The sequence below is a fragment of the Lissotriton helveticus genome, chromosome 2_1, assembly GCF_964261635.1.
Source record: "Lissotriton helveticus chromosome 2_1, aLisHel1.1, whole genome shotgun sequence".
NCBI classification, from domain to species: Eukaryota; Metazoa; Chordata; class Amphibia; order Caudata; family Salamandridae; genus Lissotriton; species Lissotriton helveticus.
Genome location: NC_136059.1, coordinates 1,240,867,010 through 1,240,885,266, shown reverse-complemented (window position 1 = coordinate 1,240,885,266; position 18,257 = coordinate 1,240,867,010). Strand labels below are relative to the sequence as shown.

The 18,257-nt window shown below is 48.2% G+C and overlaps 1 protein-coding gene across 1 annotated transcript in view; it reads right to left on the bottom strand.

The window, feature by feature from the left end:
• Window positions 1–18,257, bottom strand: part of PRDM9 (PR/SET domain 9) — a 1,629,505-nt gene that overhangs the window by 73,690 nt on the left and 1,537,558 nt on the right. The window lies entirely within an intron of this gene.

Here is an 18,257-nt window from a genome sequence, read left to right as displayed (position 1 = left end):
TTCCCATTGGGAGACATATAGTCAGAATCCTATGTTTTTCTAATGGGGTGGTGTCAGGAAACACCGCCTCTATTTGGGTAATTTTCTGTGCCAACCAGAATGGTATTTGTTCCCGTTTAGCTGGAACTTTACCTAGGCAGGATTGGATGTTCTGTGGTGTAATTTTATTTGTGTTCCCCTGGTGAGGGGTCAGCTGTGGTAGTTTAATCGCTGGCTGAATTGTTGAAGTCCGCATTACATACTGAACTAATTGTCTGTGAATTTTTAGTAATTGTTTTAGCTGTATTAACAGCTGCGGTGCAGGCATCTCGTCGATGTCTGGATGTGGTGTGTATCCGGCTAGGACCGGCCACGTTGCTCCTGGTCTTCCTAAAGGACCGAGCCTTGTAATGTGATTGTTATGTATTAGGGCGCCATCAAATAAGAGCAAATGCTCTTGGAATTTGAGTGGTACTTCCACCTCCTCGAAAGGAGTGTACGTTTCAGGAGGTTCCTCTACTTTGTAATAGTGGAAGTACTTTGTTACAGCATTTGCTGCTGGAAAATGTATCCATGTATAGTATACCTCTGTCTGCCGATATTCGTGTGCCTCGATTACGAATATGACTGTGCCACCTCTAGGTGTCAGTCCATTTTCTATAAGTTTTAAGGTTATAGATCTCCTTTTGGCGACCTGGATGAGTATTATATCCGGGTCTGCTGTTTGCATGGCAGCATCAGCATCTGCTATTTCAGTAGCTAATCTAATTGCCTCTCTTTCATCATCACTTTCAGCCATTTTACTGACAGGATGGTATTATGTTTATTTGCAGATCAGGTTTCTTATGGAAACAGAGATTAGATGCACAATATTCTGGAACTGTTTTATCCTTCAACGTTGACTAGACCAAGAACCATACATAGGAGTTCCCTCCTGCGAGGTTTTGGAGGATATAATAACCTTTCACCCACTCCAGACGTCTTTGGAGTATTTGGGAAAAGGGGTCTGAGTGAGAAAGCACGACTGAGTTACTCTAAATGTCTTACGTTAGTTTTATCGCCCTTTCCAAACACGTTGGGCGCCATGTAGTGTAGCTCCTATTTTCCCAATAGGCTCTGCGCATTGGAATAGTACCTACAATAGTAAAGGCCTAGACCAGACGTTAACTAGGTCTACTACTGTCGATACTAGACTTAATTTTTGGGTTTGCCAGCTAAGCTCAGAGTTCGCTAGAAACTTTCTCGAATGTTCAAGGAAGGATTAACTCCCCTGATTAGACAAGAAGGGATTTAGTTTCTGACAACCATAGAACATGACAACTTTGCTCTCCCCTAATCAAGAGTCTATCTCAAGAGTCGTGTGAGCACAAGGCAATTATTTTACTCAGTCAGTACGTGCATTCTTAGTCTCATCAGAATGTAGAGAAAAGGAAGAGACGGGCGTGTTCAATAAAAGATGTTATTTATTGATCAGTCTCTTTTCTCGTACAAGAGAAATGGATCGATATTATTGCAATACTTATAGTTAAGTAAAGTGCATACATTAGAAGCAATAGTATAAAATAATACTGTAAAAACATTGATATGGTTTCTGAGCCATATGAGGTTTAAAATGATTAAAATATATTTACATACACATATACATTTGACTAAACGTACTCAACTGGTGTTTCTAAATACGCCTACCCCGTGTACCTGACCTAAGTCTAATACGTGGGCGGGAATAGAAAGTTACAGTTTAAGTTAAGTTTGTTTTTGCCAAGTGAATAACTAAAGAATTCTCTAGGAGGGGTTATTCAGTTCTGTACCTGGAAGTCAGGATGAATGAGGAATGGTATCTCTTTCTCTGCTCTCGATATTCCAGGCTGCCTGCGAGGGCTGCCCAGAAACGCCGGTGCTGGGTCTCTCGGCTTGAGATAGCAGCGCGTCTCTCAGCGCGTCAGGAAAGCGGGGCTGCTGCCTGCGGGGTCTGCTTCTGCTCTCGGCTTCGGCAAGTATGGCTGCTCCGTCTTGTCACCACGCGTGTGTTTGCATAGGGCAAGGTCGGCAATATTTATACCTTAAAGGTGCCGGGATTGACGTAAGGATGGACATAGGTACGTCAATAAAGATGTCATACGACTTGCTCGTTAGCACATTTTTTACTAAAGTTCTCTGTGAAATCAAAACAATGGCCGCACGGATTATCCAGGTTGTCATAGGTTTGATTTGTTATGAGAACGTCGTATGCCTTATCAGGGGCTGGAGGAATGTCGCTTGTCTAATTAGATCTCAAGCGTTATGACCTAATCAGATAACACGTTCCTGTGCCGTAGTGTGACTGCGTCAGATAACGGTATCTGCATCATGGGGGATTTCTTGCCTCATGGGCTGACTGTTAGTTAACTAGCTAGTTAGTTTAACCAGAATAGGGTCAGGAATAGGGGGATCGATTCAGAACCTATAGAAATACACGACAGCACTGAAGGCATTCCTCCCATCTGTCAGAGGGAGTGTAGTGCAGGTGTTCACGGACAACACCACTGCCATGTGGTACTGCAACAAACAGGGCGGGGTGGGGTCGTGGACCCTCTGCCAGGAGGCTCTGCGTCTCTGGCAATGGCTGGAACATTAGGGGGTGACCCTGGTGGTTCAACACCTGGCAGGTTCTCTGAACGCCAGGGCGGACAAACTCAGCCGCCGGTGCATGATGGATCACGAATGGCGTCTGAACTCGGACGTGGCGCAAGGTCTCTTTCGGTAGTGGGGAGAGCCATGGTTAGATCTATTCGCCAGCGAAGAGAACGCGCAATGTCATCAGTTCTGCGTGTTGGAATTTCCAAGGCGGCACTCACTCGGAGACGCTTTTCGTCGCGAGGGGAGTTGCGGTCTGTTGTACGCCTTTCCGCCTATACCACTTCTGGCCAGAGTGCTGAAGAAGATCAGGCGCGACCGGGCACAAGTCATCCTTGTGGCTCCGTACTGGGCACGAAGGTACTGGTATCCCGAGCTACTCAGTATGTCAGTCGATCCCCCGGTTCGTCTGCCTCTTCAGGAGGACCTTCTGTCACAGCAGCAGGGGACAGTCCTCCACCCGAACCTGTCCAGTCTCCACCTCCATGCTTGGGGATTGAGCGGCGACAGTTGAGGCCATTTGTCTTGCCTCCTGAAGTCTGTAACATCATTCTGGCAGCCAGACGTTCCTCCACAAAGTCGGTATACGCCTGCAGGTGGAACAAATTTGTGGAATGGTGCACAGCAAAGGCTGTGGATCCTCTATCTGCCCCTCTTTCTGAGGTTCTTCTCTTTCTTCTTTCTCTTGCCCAGCAGGGCTCTGCTCTGGGCACTATCAAGGGCTACCTTTCTGCTCTTTTAGCCTTTTTGAGGCTACCTGATCAACCTTCTTTGTTCAAGTCCCCTATTGTAAATCGATTCTTGAAAGGCATCACGCATACGTTCCCTCCTGTGCCCTTTGTGATGCCTCAATGGGAATTGAACTTGGTTCTGACTTTTCTGATGTGCGCTTCCTTTGAGCCACTTCACAACTGTCCTCTTCACCTTCTTACTTTGAAGACTGCCTTCCTGGTAGCCATCACCTCTGCCAGGAGAGTGAGGGAGCTCCAGGCTCTATCCTGTAAACCTCCTTTCCTTTCGGACCATCCGGACAAGGTTGTGTTGCGGACAAGGCCCTCTTTCCTGCCCAAGGTAGTCACAGCCTTCCACATCGGGCAGTCCATCGCCTAGCCCACCTTCTTTCCGCCTCCGCATCCCTCGAGAGAGGAAGAGAGGCTCCACCGTCTGGACCCAAAACGTGCGCTCTCGTTTTATCTGGATCGCACACGCCAGTTCCGGGTGGATGACCAACTCTTTGTTGGTTACGTGGGCGCTAAGAAGGGGAAAGCGGTGCACAAGCGGACCATCTCACGGTGGATCATCTTGTGTATTCAGGCGCGTTACTCCTTGGCTAAGAAGGCAATCCCCTGCTGGGCTACGGGCTCATTCCACTCGGGCCACAGCGACTACAACTGCCTTGGGCCGAGGAGTGCCCTTGCAGGACATTTGCCAGGCGGCTACGTGGGCCTCGCTGCACACGTTTGCAAGACACTATTGCCTGGACAGCCAAGTCCGGAGGGATGGCTTCTTTGGCCGTTCCGTCCTCCAGGACTTTCTGGTGTGATTATTGGTTCGCAGACCCTCCACCGGGGTTGGTATTGCTGGGGTATCTATTTTAAGGTAAGGAATCTATCACTAACGTGTCTCTTTCAGATGCACAAGTTACTACTTGTGTAACGATATATCTGAGACATTAGTTATTGATAGACTCCTTACCGACCCACCCATCCTCCTCGTTCTGCGAACCGATATCTAGGGTTAAGGTCATCCCCTTTCAGGGCCCTAGCTTCATGGCACCAGTGTTGGTTTTTGGCATAGCTCTGCGTTTCTGGCGCGGAAAAGCTGTGTCTAAGAACTGACGTCAGCACGCGGAGGCGGCGTCTAAGTACTCCGACGACATCATCACGGCGCCCACGACGACGGACGCGGAGCTGCAGACGACGCCTACCGACGCGCAAGGGTACTGCTACGCAAAAATTTCCGGATCCAATCTGACGCCTGGGGATATTCTAAGGTAAGGAATCTATCACTAACTAATGTCTCTTACAGATATATCGTTACACAAGTAGTAACTTGTGCGTTAAGCATTTATTGTATTCACTCGATCAAGGCTGATGCACACACTCAGACAATTAGGTAAGCATAAAAAAATGCATCCTTGGTTTTTATTTTAGAACTAAGCAGGACTTGGCACAGGTAAGTAAAATATACTTTCAAATACAAGAATGTTCAAGGAAATGCAGTTGTGCTTGAAATTGCAATTTCTACAGGATTGTAAATGTTTTCGAAACAGTTTAAATTACACAGTAATTATTTTTCATTGCTTTTGGATTACTTTGAGTACTGGGGGTTGTATGCCTAGATACCACACCCTAGGATCTCTCAATACAAGGTAAGTACGTTTTTTTACACTTTGCAATTGAGTTCTATTATATTTATGTAACAACAGTTCAACACATAGACATTTGTTAGGGCCAAAATCTCTTTACATGAGTTCCTACGGGGAAAAAGTGTTAGCGGTTACGCAGGTAAGTACACAACTTAGGAGGGTGAGTTTATGGAGGTTATGACCAAAGCTCCCCAAGGTCTAGATGAGCACTCAGATTGCACCCCCAGCTGCGCTGGGGCGGCTGGGTGCAGAGTGCAGGGGCCCAATGTTAGCCAATGGGGCTTCAGGGCCCTTCGGTTAGTGGCTGCTTACAAGCAGGACACTCAGTTGTGGGAGCAAAGCATCCACCTTCTAGTCCCTAAACCTTCCCTTTTCTACATGTTAATCACCCCTGAGGTAGGCCCAAGGTACCCCCATGGGCATGGTGCATTGTATGTAAAACGTAGGACGTGCCCTGATGTGTGTGGCATGTCCCGATAGTGAATTACAGCCAATTTTGTTTTTCACTATTGCAAGGCTACTGTTCCCATAGGCCAGAATGGGCATTTTGATTATAACATTTTATAATCCTAACTGACTCGGCGAACTAGGTAGAAATTTGAGTTTAGTATACCTGAACTCAGAATATTAAAATACATCTCTTAGTGAAGGTGTTTTTTACATTCTGTGTTTGAAAATACCACTTTTAGAAAGTAGGTATTTTCTTGCCTAACCATGCAGCCTGCCTCTGCTAGCTTTGTGTATTCCATGAAGTAGCGGCCTGTGATGGAAGTGCTGCTGGGCGCTGACGTAGGGCGGGGGAGGGACAGGGTGGGCGGTAGTAAACTATGGATTACGGCTAATTAGAGGTAAGTTAACATATAAATAAATAAAACAAATGTATTTCGTTGCGCGCTGCATCGCCAAATGCGATGCAGCACGCAACGAAATTAGTTTAATTAATTTATATGTTTACTTACCTCTAATGGGCCTTAATCCGTAGTTTACTAACCCCCACCCTGCCCCATCGCAGCCCCATGTCAGCACCCAGCAGCACTCCCACCACGGGCTGCTACTGAATCCATGTCTGGTCTGTTAATGACAGGGGGCTGGAGAGGCCCTTGGCTCCAGCAGTCTGATTGGTCAGGGCAGGCCTGAATAGAACCTGCATTGAATAGAGAGTGGGGGGGGGGATATTTCCTTTCACTGACCTGAGCCCTAATAGAATAGAGAGTAGGGGGAGAATATTTCCTTTCAACTACCTGGGCCAGGTCTGCTTTCAACAATGCTGTCTCCACCTCCTACCAGGAAGCTGCGCAGAACTGGTTTTGGCCGGGCACAGGCATCCTCTGCCTTCAGAGGAGAAAAGATTTACTGGCATAAATATTGGGGCCCAGATCCCAGAACTTTAGATCAATTCTGGGAATCAAGACGTACCTTTGCCAAAGAGAAGAACCATGGAAGCTGAAGGAGGAGACTGCCCCTGTGCTGTTTTGCTATTTCTGGGGTTGGCCTACAGTAGTTACTTTATTTGCCAAGGAAAGGTGAGAAGGACTTTTGTAAACTTTTCATCATCTTGAGGAAGAATCTGCAAGGGCTTGAAGTGTGCTTGCCTCCTGCCTAAAGTCTCAGGAATACAAGACTTCACCACCAGCTCCCCTGAATTCCCTTGCTGGGAATTTTCCCTGCAGACAGGTGCTTACTGTTGTTTGGGCACTCTGAGAAGACTGCGTGTCGCAGGAAGCGCGACGCAATGAGGAGAGGCTTGTCTCCGCCGCAGCATTTGCCGTCGCATCATCGAAGGAGCGTGCAGCCTCTGCAGCTGTTCGTCGTCGCATCACTGACAAAGCGGGTTGCATCACCAGAGAAGTGTGTTGCCGCCGCAGAGATCGCCATCGCACCACCAGAGAAACGTGTCACAGGGCCTGTTGTGGCTCAGAAGTTAGAGTTTGCCGCACAGCCGTCGAGCGTGCACGCATCACATCCAACGTTGTCGCATTGCATCAAAGACGCCATTTTGTTGCATCGCACCGGGTCAGCGCATCGCGGGGCCATCTTGTTGCATCGTTACTAGGCCGCAGTAAGAAACGACGCATCAACTCCCCACACAGTAAGGAAGTGAGCCTCAACTCCTCTGCGGAGCAGTAAGGAACCGATGCATCCACTCCCCTGAGTGTAAGGAACGGCGCAGCAACTTCCCTGCGACCCTTTTGTTTGTTTTGCGTGACGCATCTAAGGTACTTTGAGAGTAAGGTGTCGCATTTACTATCTACGTTGAACTAAGCTATTCTCTACCATTTTAAAGTCTTATTTTTGATTACAGTATTGTGGATTTTTGTAGTTTGGTCTTGTGTTAAGTCTAGCAAAGATTATTTATTTTTCTAAACTGGTGTGGTGTCCATTTGTAGCGTTTGCACTGTATTACTGTATGTGTTCACAAATGCTTTACACGCTGCCTCTGAGATAAACATGTCTGCTTGTGCCAAGCTACCAAGGGGGTGGGCAGGGGTTATCCAGGAATGTACCCCCTATCCCTGACTAGAAGCAAGGGTCCCTACTTGGTCAAAGGTCCCTACCTCTGCCAACTAGCGACCCCCAATTCTAACAACCGGCTACGTTCGCGGTCCGACTCTTTAGACTTCTTCGATCACTGTTTTGGTCTTCTAACCGCATTCAGTCGCAGTTGGGGTGATCCTTAAGGTTGAGGCTGCCCGTGTCGTCTTGAAGCTTGTGGGAGGTCGGGGGTCACCAGATTCTAGGCCAAGATTGCTGGGGGGGACTTCCTTGATGTGTTGTACCACTCTGGCTCGGGCCGAGGAGGCTGTGTTGCAGAGTGGTGCAGGACCCTGGGACCGTCTGGATCCGGGTTCCAGTCTTGGAGCCTCTTGCTTGAGCAAATCCAGTGCTCATGGGAGAAAGAATTTTTAAGATGAGTGCAGGGCAGGTCTTCCAGGCTCTGGGGTGTGGCAGGCTGCTGGACACACTGGTTTCTTTACTGTGGCCAGGTCGGAGTCAGGACAGGCTAGTAGGGCTGGGGCCAAAGCAGTTGTTATCCTCTTCTTCCTGGGTCAGTATGGCTCTTTGGTCCTTCATTCTTCCTCGAATCTTCGGAGGCAAGTTTCAGGGTCGTCCCTAAATACTAAACTTAGGGGTGTGCAGGTCGGAACCAATGGGTCCCTTCCTTGGGGTGGGTACGCCCCCTATCATGCCACTCTCCAGTGGGAGGAGGCATGAGCCTCTTCCTAATTGGCTTAGTCCCCATATCTTCAAGATGGAGGTGACTGAGATGTGTGCTTCACTTTGCCTCCCCCACCTGAAGGGTTGGGGGTTGGCAAAGGTGGGTGCACCCCTCTTCCTAGATTGGTTTTCAGCTGAGTCTCCCACCCAAAGTGGGGGCCAGAACCGGTGGGAGCCATTTGCTAAGAGCAGGAAAAGGTAGGAACAGCTTCCAAAGGCGGCAGGCCTTAGAAGCTTCCCCTGTCATGGACCCAGCCCATCCTGGGACGTGGTGAGTGTCTGAAAAGTTTCAGTGCTCTATCCATCATCCACTTTTGTTTCCTTTGTTTGCCCTAAGTTGGCATGGTATGCCCAGATGTGGGTCCCAGGCTCACTGTGCCACTGTATTCAAGCTAGCCTGGCTGATTAGGGGTGTTAGGCTGAAACCGGTCCCAGGATGCTTTTTTCCAGTCCAGAGAGATCCTGGCTTGGCAGTTATGTCTGACTGTCCCCTGAGGCACAGGGTCAAGACTGATTTGCATATGGCTGGGTCTAAACTTTGGTGGCATGGTGAGCAAAATAAACGATGGATTTAACCCAGATCTATTGACTGGGGGTGAATGTTTGCTTTGCTCTGCATTCGGTCCATCTGTGTGTCTTTTGCATCCTGGGGAGGAGGCATGACAACTCTGCCCAGGATGGACTTTGTTTCCGGACCCAGAGAGCGGAGGCTCTCTATCCAGGGGTACAGAAACCTGTCTGGTGGTGCGGTCGCAAATGGCTGGCAGCCATTCAGGAACCACACCAGCAATGATCAGTTTTCAGGGGGCATCTCTAAGATGACCACTGAGTGCATTTTACATTACATTCCACACTGATATCAGTGTGGGTTTAATGTGCTGAGGAGTTTGCTAACAAACTTCCCAGTTTTCAGTAAAGCCATTATGGAGCTGTGGAGTTTGTAATGACCAGCTCCTATACCATATACTATTTATGGCTTTACTAAACTTACAATGTCTAAGAATGGATTTAGACACTATAAGGGTACAGGGCTCATGGCTCTGTACCCTCACCTTAGGGCTAGTGCATCCTGCTAGAGGGGTGACTTACTTAGGCCTCAGGCAGTGGATTGCAGGCATGGCACACAGGGATGTGTGCCATGTCGACTCTTTACTTTACTCTGCACCAAAACACGCAGCCCTCAGTGGCAGTGTGTGTGTTAAGGGGCATGGCCACTAAGGGTGGCACAATAAGTGTTGCAGCCCTTGGATGCCTTACCTGCTCACAGTGCCTTTTGTACCTTTTACAAGGGGCTTACCTGTGACCAGGAATGTGCCAATTGTGGATACAAAGGTTGTCTTGGGAAAGAACACAGGCCCTTGGAACATGATTGGCAGGGAACCAGGGCACATCAAGTCAGGTTGCATCAGATGTCAGGCAAAAAGTGGGGGATAAGCATGCAAAAAGGGGCACTTTCCTACAATAATTGAATCAACCTTTAGTAATAATGGACAAGTTACTTAACTTCGGTAACGCCTTATCTGGTAGAGACTTGATCTAGCTGCATATTCCTTACCTTTGAACTTCCAGTCATCAGGCTGATCCGGAAGATGTTTCACAGCAGTATCCCTGCATGCCAATAGACGGCGACGGTCGACTCTGTGTGACATCGTCAGCGTAGTGTTCGTCGTCGTGATGTCTGCGTCATTAATATAACCGCCACTCTGCGCTGACGTCATTACTTTTTACAACACAACTTTTCACGCCAGAAGCGTGGAGCCATGAAGTTACTGACCATGCTGTGTTAAAAAACTAACTAGGGCCTTGAAGGGGAGCAGCCCTGACACTAAAAACAATTCTGCAATGCAGGAAGGAAGGATAGATGGGTTGGTATGGAATCTGCAGCTAGATCATGTCTCTACCAGATAAGGCGTTACTGAAGGTAACTTGTCTATGTGATAGAGACATCTAGCCGTATATTCCTTACATTTCAACAGATACCCAAACCATACCTTACCCGGAGGTGGGACTGCTGGAAACTTTTAAACCAAGAAATCCTACAAGACAAAGTTGACAAAAAGACCCTACCTGTAAACTTAAGAATCCAGACAATAGTGCACATATGGCCGCCTGGCAGATATCTGCAATAGGATCACCACACTGGAGCACCGTGGTGGCTGCCTTCGCCCTAGTGGAATGGGCCCTTAGGCCTTCACGAGGCGGTTTCTTTGTCAAGGCGTAACATATTTTTATACAGAGGGTAACCCAGCAAGAAATGGTCCTCTTTTGGACAGCACACCCCTACTTAGCTCCCATGTACCCTATAAAGAGTTGGTCATCCATCCGGAACTCTTTGGTGCAATCAAGGTAGATTGATAACGCTCTTTTTTGGGTCCAGGTGGTGGAGATGCTACTCTTTAGAAGGATGCGGAGGTGAATAGAAAATGGGTAGAGTAACAGACTGTCCCAGTTGGAAGAGTTGCCACCATAGAGAAAAGCTGCCCTAGTCTGGAGTACCACTATAGGAAAGTAGGATCTGCTTTCATGGTCACCCCTACTTTTTGCTAATGTCATTATGTTTTACTGACTAGTCTGACTGGGATACTGCTAATCAGGACCCCAATCTCTGTGCTTCTTCCCTATATTGGACACGGTGAGTACTTAGGTACACTCCATATTGGCTACTGGTGTACCCTTGTAAGTCTCTAGTATATGGTACTGAGGAACCCAGGGCATAGGTGCATCAGGGGTCTCCCATGGACTGAAGCATATATTATGCCACCCATGAGAGACCACTCAAATTGTGACTACAGGCCTGCCATTGCTGCCTATGTAAGCCGGTGCTAGCAATACTTATGACCGATATAAGTTTCCTTAACTGCACTTAAAACCTATAAGTCACCCCTAAGGGAGGCCTTTCAGTTCTGAAGGCAGGGTGCTCTGTTCTAAGTGTGAGGGTTCCCCTGTATGAGCAGGACACCCCTGCAATCTTCAGAGTCCATTCTCCCAGGTTGTAAGTGCATTAGCCATTAAGATAGAGTAGCCATGTGTCATTATGTGATGGCTATCTCCAAACTGGCTATAACAAACACTGTCATGTTTGTTATCAAACATGTTGGAATCATACCCCCACCCCATAAACAGTGTGGGTGGTATGATTCCATGCACTGTAAATCTTCCCCCGGAGGCCATCAGTGCTCCCGGTACCAGTTTTCTAGACCCGGACAGCCAACTATGGCTGCTGCCGTCCAGAGACACGATTCTGCTATCCTGCTGCTGAGCCAAGCTCCTGTAGGGAAGGCAGGACAATGGGTTTTCTGTCACAGGGAGGTGTGACCACCTCCCAGACAGGACTTAGTGCATTGGGACAGGGTGGGGGCGCTTGCCAGCACCACTAGACTGCTTTGAAGGGTACATTTGGTGCCCTCCTTGCATACTCCAGTTGAAATTATTTCAGGGAGCCATTGACTCCCGCTCTAGCAAGAAACTGGACAAAGGACATGGGAGTATCCTCCCCTCTGTCCAGCTCCTCCTCTGGGAGGAACCCCTTACTCATCCGAACCCTTTCCTTAGGGTACTTAAGGGCTTACCTGTGGGGGCCCTAGATTCGTCGTGGGACAAGATTCAGATCCAATACCACTTCTACTTCAAACGTCTGGGCACTCTGGATTTCGCTTTGGGGACGAGACTGCAACTGGGAAGACTCCTGCTCCTGGTCTCGTCGACCTGCAAGCCTGCGCCTGTGGACATCCAAGACACCCAAAGGAATCTCCCTTGGAGTGAAGGAGTCACTCCCCTGCATGTGCAGGCATCGCAACAAAGCTGACAGGTCTGCTGTTCCTGAGCTTCTACGGACTCCAAAAAGTTCACCAACACAGGTAGTGGTTCTGCAACTCCCTCGAGGTCTGAACTGTCTTCACTGCAAGTTTGAAGCCAATATTCCTTGTCGGAACATCTGGAGCAGTACCTCTGATCACCGCGTCAACTTGCCATTGCCAAGGCTTATTGACTCTCTTCACCAGAGATCTTCAGGCTCCAAGAAGCTCCAGCCTCATGCATCTCCTACAGCCAAGATGTTTGACTGCACAACTTCTTCGGCACCATGGGCATTCATCGTTTGGTGTGAGTTGCTCTAGGTCCTCTTGCTACTTCTGTTCCTCTGGGCAATGTGTCCTCTTGAGGGTCTTCTGTGGCTCCAGTGGGCTCCCCTGCTTGCTCGGGTCCTGCTCTGGCTTACCTACTCATTGTGAGTCACTTGGACCTTGATTGTCCCGACACTGTACCTTTTTCAACAACTACGTTGGTTGCCGTTGTCAAGGCTTGTTGGTGCCGCTGCCAGACACTGACCCCTTGGTTCTTGACATGCAACATGGGACAGCTTGTGAACAGCTCACGGTCTTCCACAGCATCACCTGTTACACACAGCTGTAACTTCAAGGGCACAGTCAACTCTCCTGCATTTCCGACATCGGTGGGCATTCGTCTTTCGTGCCTCCTGGTCACTCCTGAGTGCCATAGACACTGTCCCCTATGCTTGCAGGTACCTCTCCTCTTGAATCCACCGTTGGGTTCCACTGGACTCTTTCGCCTTCTTTGACAGTGGCATCTTCATTGAAGTCCTCCATTGTGGTCTACGGCGGTGTCCAACGTCACACCGCACCTATGCACCCGGCTTCCCTGGTGTAGGTATCCTGGTTCCTGGGGTATCCACGGGTGGAGTGATTTTCCAACTTTCCATCCTCCAAAGGGTTTCTTCAGGGTCCGCTGGGAAGGGTCCTTTTTCTTTAAAACTGCAACTGCAACTTACCTATTGACATACATTGAGAATGCGGTTGTGTTCCAACTCTGCACACCTCTGTGGGGTTCCTAGATACCCAACTTGGGTGGTTCCTTGGATCCCCGGCTCGTCTACGTCCTCTGGGTCCATTCTCAACTTAGGTCGTGGTTCGTATTCCACTATTTTAGTATATGGTTTGGTCTCCCCCTTGAGACCACTGTGCATTTGTGCTACTTACGTATTCTATTGGCAAAGTATTGTGTGTATTGTGTTAATATCTCAGGGTAGGAGATACTGCAATGTGTTAGTGAGTGTTAATAATAAATACCTATTTTTATTATAACTACACAGTGTGGTTCTTTTTCACTTAACTCATACCATAAGATTAAGTACTGGTAAAACAAGCTGCTTTACACTCCTTCTGGACTAAGCCTGAAGGCTACTCTCCACAGTTACCACTTAGAGAGCTTTCTAAGGTTGTCTAAAACCACTGAGATCACAGTAAGGGTTGTCTGGATTAATGCAGGGTGACATACTTACATAAGTGTGCACCATATACTAAGCCAGCCTCCTACATTGGTGTGCAGCGTTTGGGATTCAAGCCTACATTGTTTTACCAGCTAATCAAGGTGTGGATTAATTGAAAAACCATCACTAGCATTAGGCAATAATGCTTTATAGACTGAGTAAGTTCTACTGAGCTTTTAGATTGGTTGTTAAGGGTCTAGCACAACCCTTTCTCCAAACTTAGGAAGTTTTGTTTACACTAGGTTAGGTAGGTGCAACACCACAGTATACCTAGTGACATGTCTTTAGTTGGGAATACTAGTGTACCCCAGTCTACTAAGTACAGTGGCCTGAAGTTCCAGGAACTAAGGACCCTGTGTAGCCTTAAAAGAATAAAGGCAGGTAACAACCCCACTTCTAAGCAACTCTTAGAGCTACTTCATCAGGATGATAAGAATCCTAGAAGAGCAGAAGAACAAGACAACGTTGGTGGGGATGCTCCAGAAGACGAGCACCAGGGGTTCCCCCTAGTGACCTCAATTCGGAGTGTGGCCAAGAGGAGTCTAATTACTCCACATTGGCAAAATCAGATCCCCCAGGGAATGGTGCAGCTGACACTGAGGGTGTCCCCTTTATACCTCTGTGGAGGGTTCAGATTAGATAGAGGAGGTCTAGGTCTCCTTCTGTTGAGTCAAATGCTTCAGACACTTCAATAGGACCTCCATATCTACCAAGAGGGAGGACTCTTTGAAGAGGGAGTACCATATGATCAAAACTGAGATAGTTAGACTCCAGTTCAGGTGAGAACAGTTGGCCCTTAACAAGGAGTCCCTAGAAGTACAGAAAGCTAGGAAGAAACTGGGACTAGAGTCCCTGGTGGCAGCACTAATGTCCCTAGAATCAGGGAAACATCCTTTGACACTAGGATCGTTCCTCCATACCAGGAGGGGGATGATGTCCATAAATGGATCACTGCTTTATAGAGGGCCTGTAAAGTTCAGAATGTCCCTCAAGGGCAGCGCCCAACTATCCTGTAGCTCTCCTTTGCTAACAAAGGTAGAGATAAGCTCCTCACTGAGAAGAGGATGCTGACAATTATTCAGTCCAGAAGAGTACCCTCATAGATGGGTTTGGCTCAACCACTGAGCAATACAGGATTAAGTTCAGAGATACCAGGAAGGCAAACAGCCAGGACTGGGTAGATTTAATTGATAGTGCTATTAAGGCTCTGGAATGTTGGCTTCATGGCAGCAAGGCACAGGACTATGAAGGATTGTACAATTTGTTAATGAGTGAGCACATCCTTAATAACTGTCAGAACCAACTTTTGCACCAGTACCTGGTGGACTCTGATCTTACCTATCCCCAAGAATTGGGAAAGAAGGCAGACAAATAGGTCAGCATCAGGATTAAGCAGAACAAATCATGGTGGTGGAGGTGACCAGAAGAAGGAATATTCTTCTAAAACCCAGGAGCAGTGTGGGGAGAAGGGCAAAGACAAAAAGGAGTCTTAAGGTCCGCAAATACCTGCATCTCCGGGCGAGTCCCAAAACTCCAAGAAAGGCAAAAATAAACCTTGGTATTTTTTTTGTAAAGTAAAGACCCATTGGACAAGAGTTGCTGATTGTCCAAAGGCCAAGGAACCTACTACCACTGCCCCTATGGCAACTGCGCCCCCTAGCACCAGTACAAGTGATGTTACAGCAACCAAGGGATAAGTTGGGCTAACCTTGAGTTCTGAGGTGGGTTCCTACCTAGTCAGAACTCCAACCCAGTCTGTTCTAGTCTGTGATGGTGGCATTGATCTTGCCAACGTACTAGTAAGTCCCACTAACTTGGTCAAGTACAGGCAACAGCCTTTAATCAAAGGAAAGGAAACAATAGCTTTCAGGGGCACAGGGGCCAGTGTCACCATGATGATAGAGAAACGTGTGTCCCCTGAACAAATCATACATGGACAGATGTACCAAGTAACCAACGCTAGCAATGTCAGAACTGATCATTCTATGGCAGGTGTGAATCTCAGCAGGGGGTGGGTAACTGGACCGAAGAGAGCTGTGGTATCTCTACACCTACCTGTTGATTGTCTGTTGGGATTTAGAAACTTCAGCCTGGTCTGAAGTAGAGTTCAGGACTCATGCAGAGATGATGTACCTATCTGCAGTGTCTTTGCTGTCACCAGGGCTCAGGCCAAACAGCTTAGCACTGAGAGGGCACTGGATCCTTTAAAATGGATTAGATTGCTCCTAGGAGAAGGAGCAGGAAGGGGTAAGGAACCACTTTGTCTGGGAAGACAGTGAGGCAAGTAGGCTGTGATGACAGTGCCCGCAGTTCTCACCCTCCTGGCTGAGGTGATTGCCACCAAAAAGGCTGTTTTTATAGTGAGCAGCCGTAGAGGGTAGTGTTGCAGCAGCTCAAATGATGGGCACATCAAGAAGGTAAGGACCAAATGAAGGTCCCATTGTAGCATAATAAAAGGGAAAGGAGAAACAAGTGGGCACACCCCTTCTATAATCTCTGGACAAGAGGATTTAAAAAGTAAAGGCTGATCAGGCAGCCAAAGAAAAGCCTAGAGGGCAAAAGGTAGCCCTACAGAGTGCCCAGAGCAGAGCCCTGCTAGGCCAAGGAAAGACAAAACAGGAGACCATCTGACAGAGAGGCAGATAAGAGGTAAATAGACCTTTCTGTACAATGTGTATGAAATTGGTTCCATCGGCAGGCGTATACCAACTTCGTGGAGGGACGCCTGGCTACCAGAATAACTATGCAGACTTTGGGAGGAAGGTCGAAAGCTGTCAGCAGTTGCCGCTCAATCTCCATGCAAGAAGGCAGAGGGTGGACAGGTTTGGATGGCGGACCCTTCCCTGCTGCAGCAAAAGAAGATCCTCCCGAAGGGGCAGCTTGATCGGAGGATCGATGCTCATTGTCATAGCTCCAGATATCAGAATCTCTGTGCCCAGTCTGGAGCCACAAGAACGACTTGTGCCCGGCGGCTCCTGATCTTCTTGAGCACTCTGGGCAGGCGTGGTATGAGCGGAATGGCATATAGGAGGCCTAAGCTCCACTTGCGACAAAAAGTGTCTCTGAGCAAGAGTAGCCTTGGAAACTCCAACGCGCAAAACTGCTGACATTGCGTGTTCTCTTTGGAGTCGGACAGATCTAACCAAGGCTGGCTCTCCCACCGCTGAAAGTCTTTGTACCACTCCGGATGGAGACACCACTCGTGATCCGCAAGGCCCGGTGGCTGAGTTCATCCACTCTGGTGTTCAGAGAACTGACCAGATGTGGAACCACCAGGGAAATGCCAGTTGTTCCAGCCAAGTCCAGAGACGCAGGACCTCTTGACAGAGTCCACAATCTCACACTGCCCTGTTTGTTGCAGTACCAGATGGCGGTTGCGTTGTCAATGAACACCTGAACTAGCCTTCCCTCGGTGGATGGTAAAAAGGAATTCAATGCTTATCCGATCACCCAAGAGAGGGGAAAAGAGTCTATCTCTGACCCAATTGCGGTTCTTTCGCAGTGCCCTCTGACATTTGGACCAGGTCGTGAGATTTCCATGATGCTGTGCCCATTAGAACTTCAGGTCCCACTGCAGAGCCCGCATTTGCCATCTGGCATGGTCCCTAAGCCGGATGCAGGAGGCTATGAGGCCCAACAGCCTCAGAGTCGTTCTCACTGAAATCCAAGATAGAGGCTGAAACATCGCTATCAGAGCCTGAATATCCTACACTCGCCACTTGGGAGGATAAGCCAGAAACTGTACCTTGTCCAGAATTGCTCCGATGAATGGGAGCATCCGAGAGGGAGTCAGGTGTGACTTTGGCACGTTGATAGTGATCCAGCGTTTGGGAACTGACACATTTATTCTGACGATACTCAATTGTTACTTAGTATTGACAACACGGCATCTGCACAGACCCATGCTCAAAAAATTCTCAGACATACGGTGAGCTGGATGACAGCGAATTCGCTGAAGATCAATCCAGACAAAACGGAGGTCTTGGTGGTTTCAACGGAAACCTCCCCCTAGGGTGACTTGTTTTGGCCTCAAGATCTTGGCCCCCACCCGAAACCATGCTCTAATGTAAAATGTCTAGGCATCAAAATCGACCATGAGCTGTCAATGGCTAGCCAGATCTCCTCTGTGGTTGGGACCTGCACAAATTTAATCAGACAGCTACGTAAGCTAGTCCCTCTTCTTTCTTTTTCCACGCTTCGTACAATTGTTTCTGCTACAATAATTTCAAGACTAGATTATGGGAATGCCCTGTATTTAGGTCTGCCCAAAACATTGATTAACAGGCTACAGGTAGTCCTGAACGACGCAGCTAGGCTAATCTTTAGGCTTCCAAGATGGACTCATGCTTCTCCATTACTGTGTAAGCTACACTGGCTCCCCATAAAACAACGGGTGGAGTTTAAGAGTCTATGCATCGCCCATAAGGCAGTCTATGGCCAAGCACCTGCCTACATTAAAGAACGCCTTGGGGTCTATAACCCCACATGTTCATTAAGGTCCTCGAACACTCAACTGCTGTCCTGTCCCCGCTACAAACTAGCAACGAAGGGTGGCAGATCCTTTTCAGTGATGGTTCCACAGATCTGGAACAAACTTCCAGAGTCTCTTCGTAAGGAATCAGATCTGCTGCATTTCAGGAAGTCTCTAAAAACACTCCCGTTCAGGGAAGCCTTAAGCACTGCCTAGTGCCACTGCCCTACGCACCTTTTTCCTTTCATCCACTCTGCTAAACATTGTCCTCTTCTGTCATAAGCGCCTAGAGACCTGACTGTGACTTGGCGCAATATAAGCTGTAG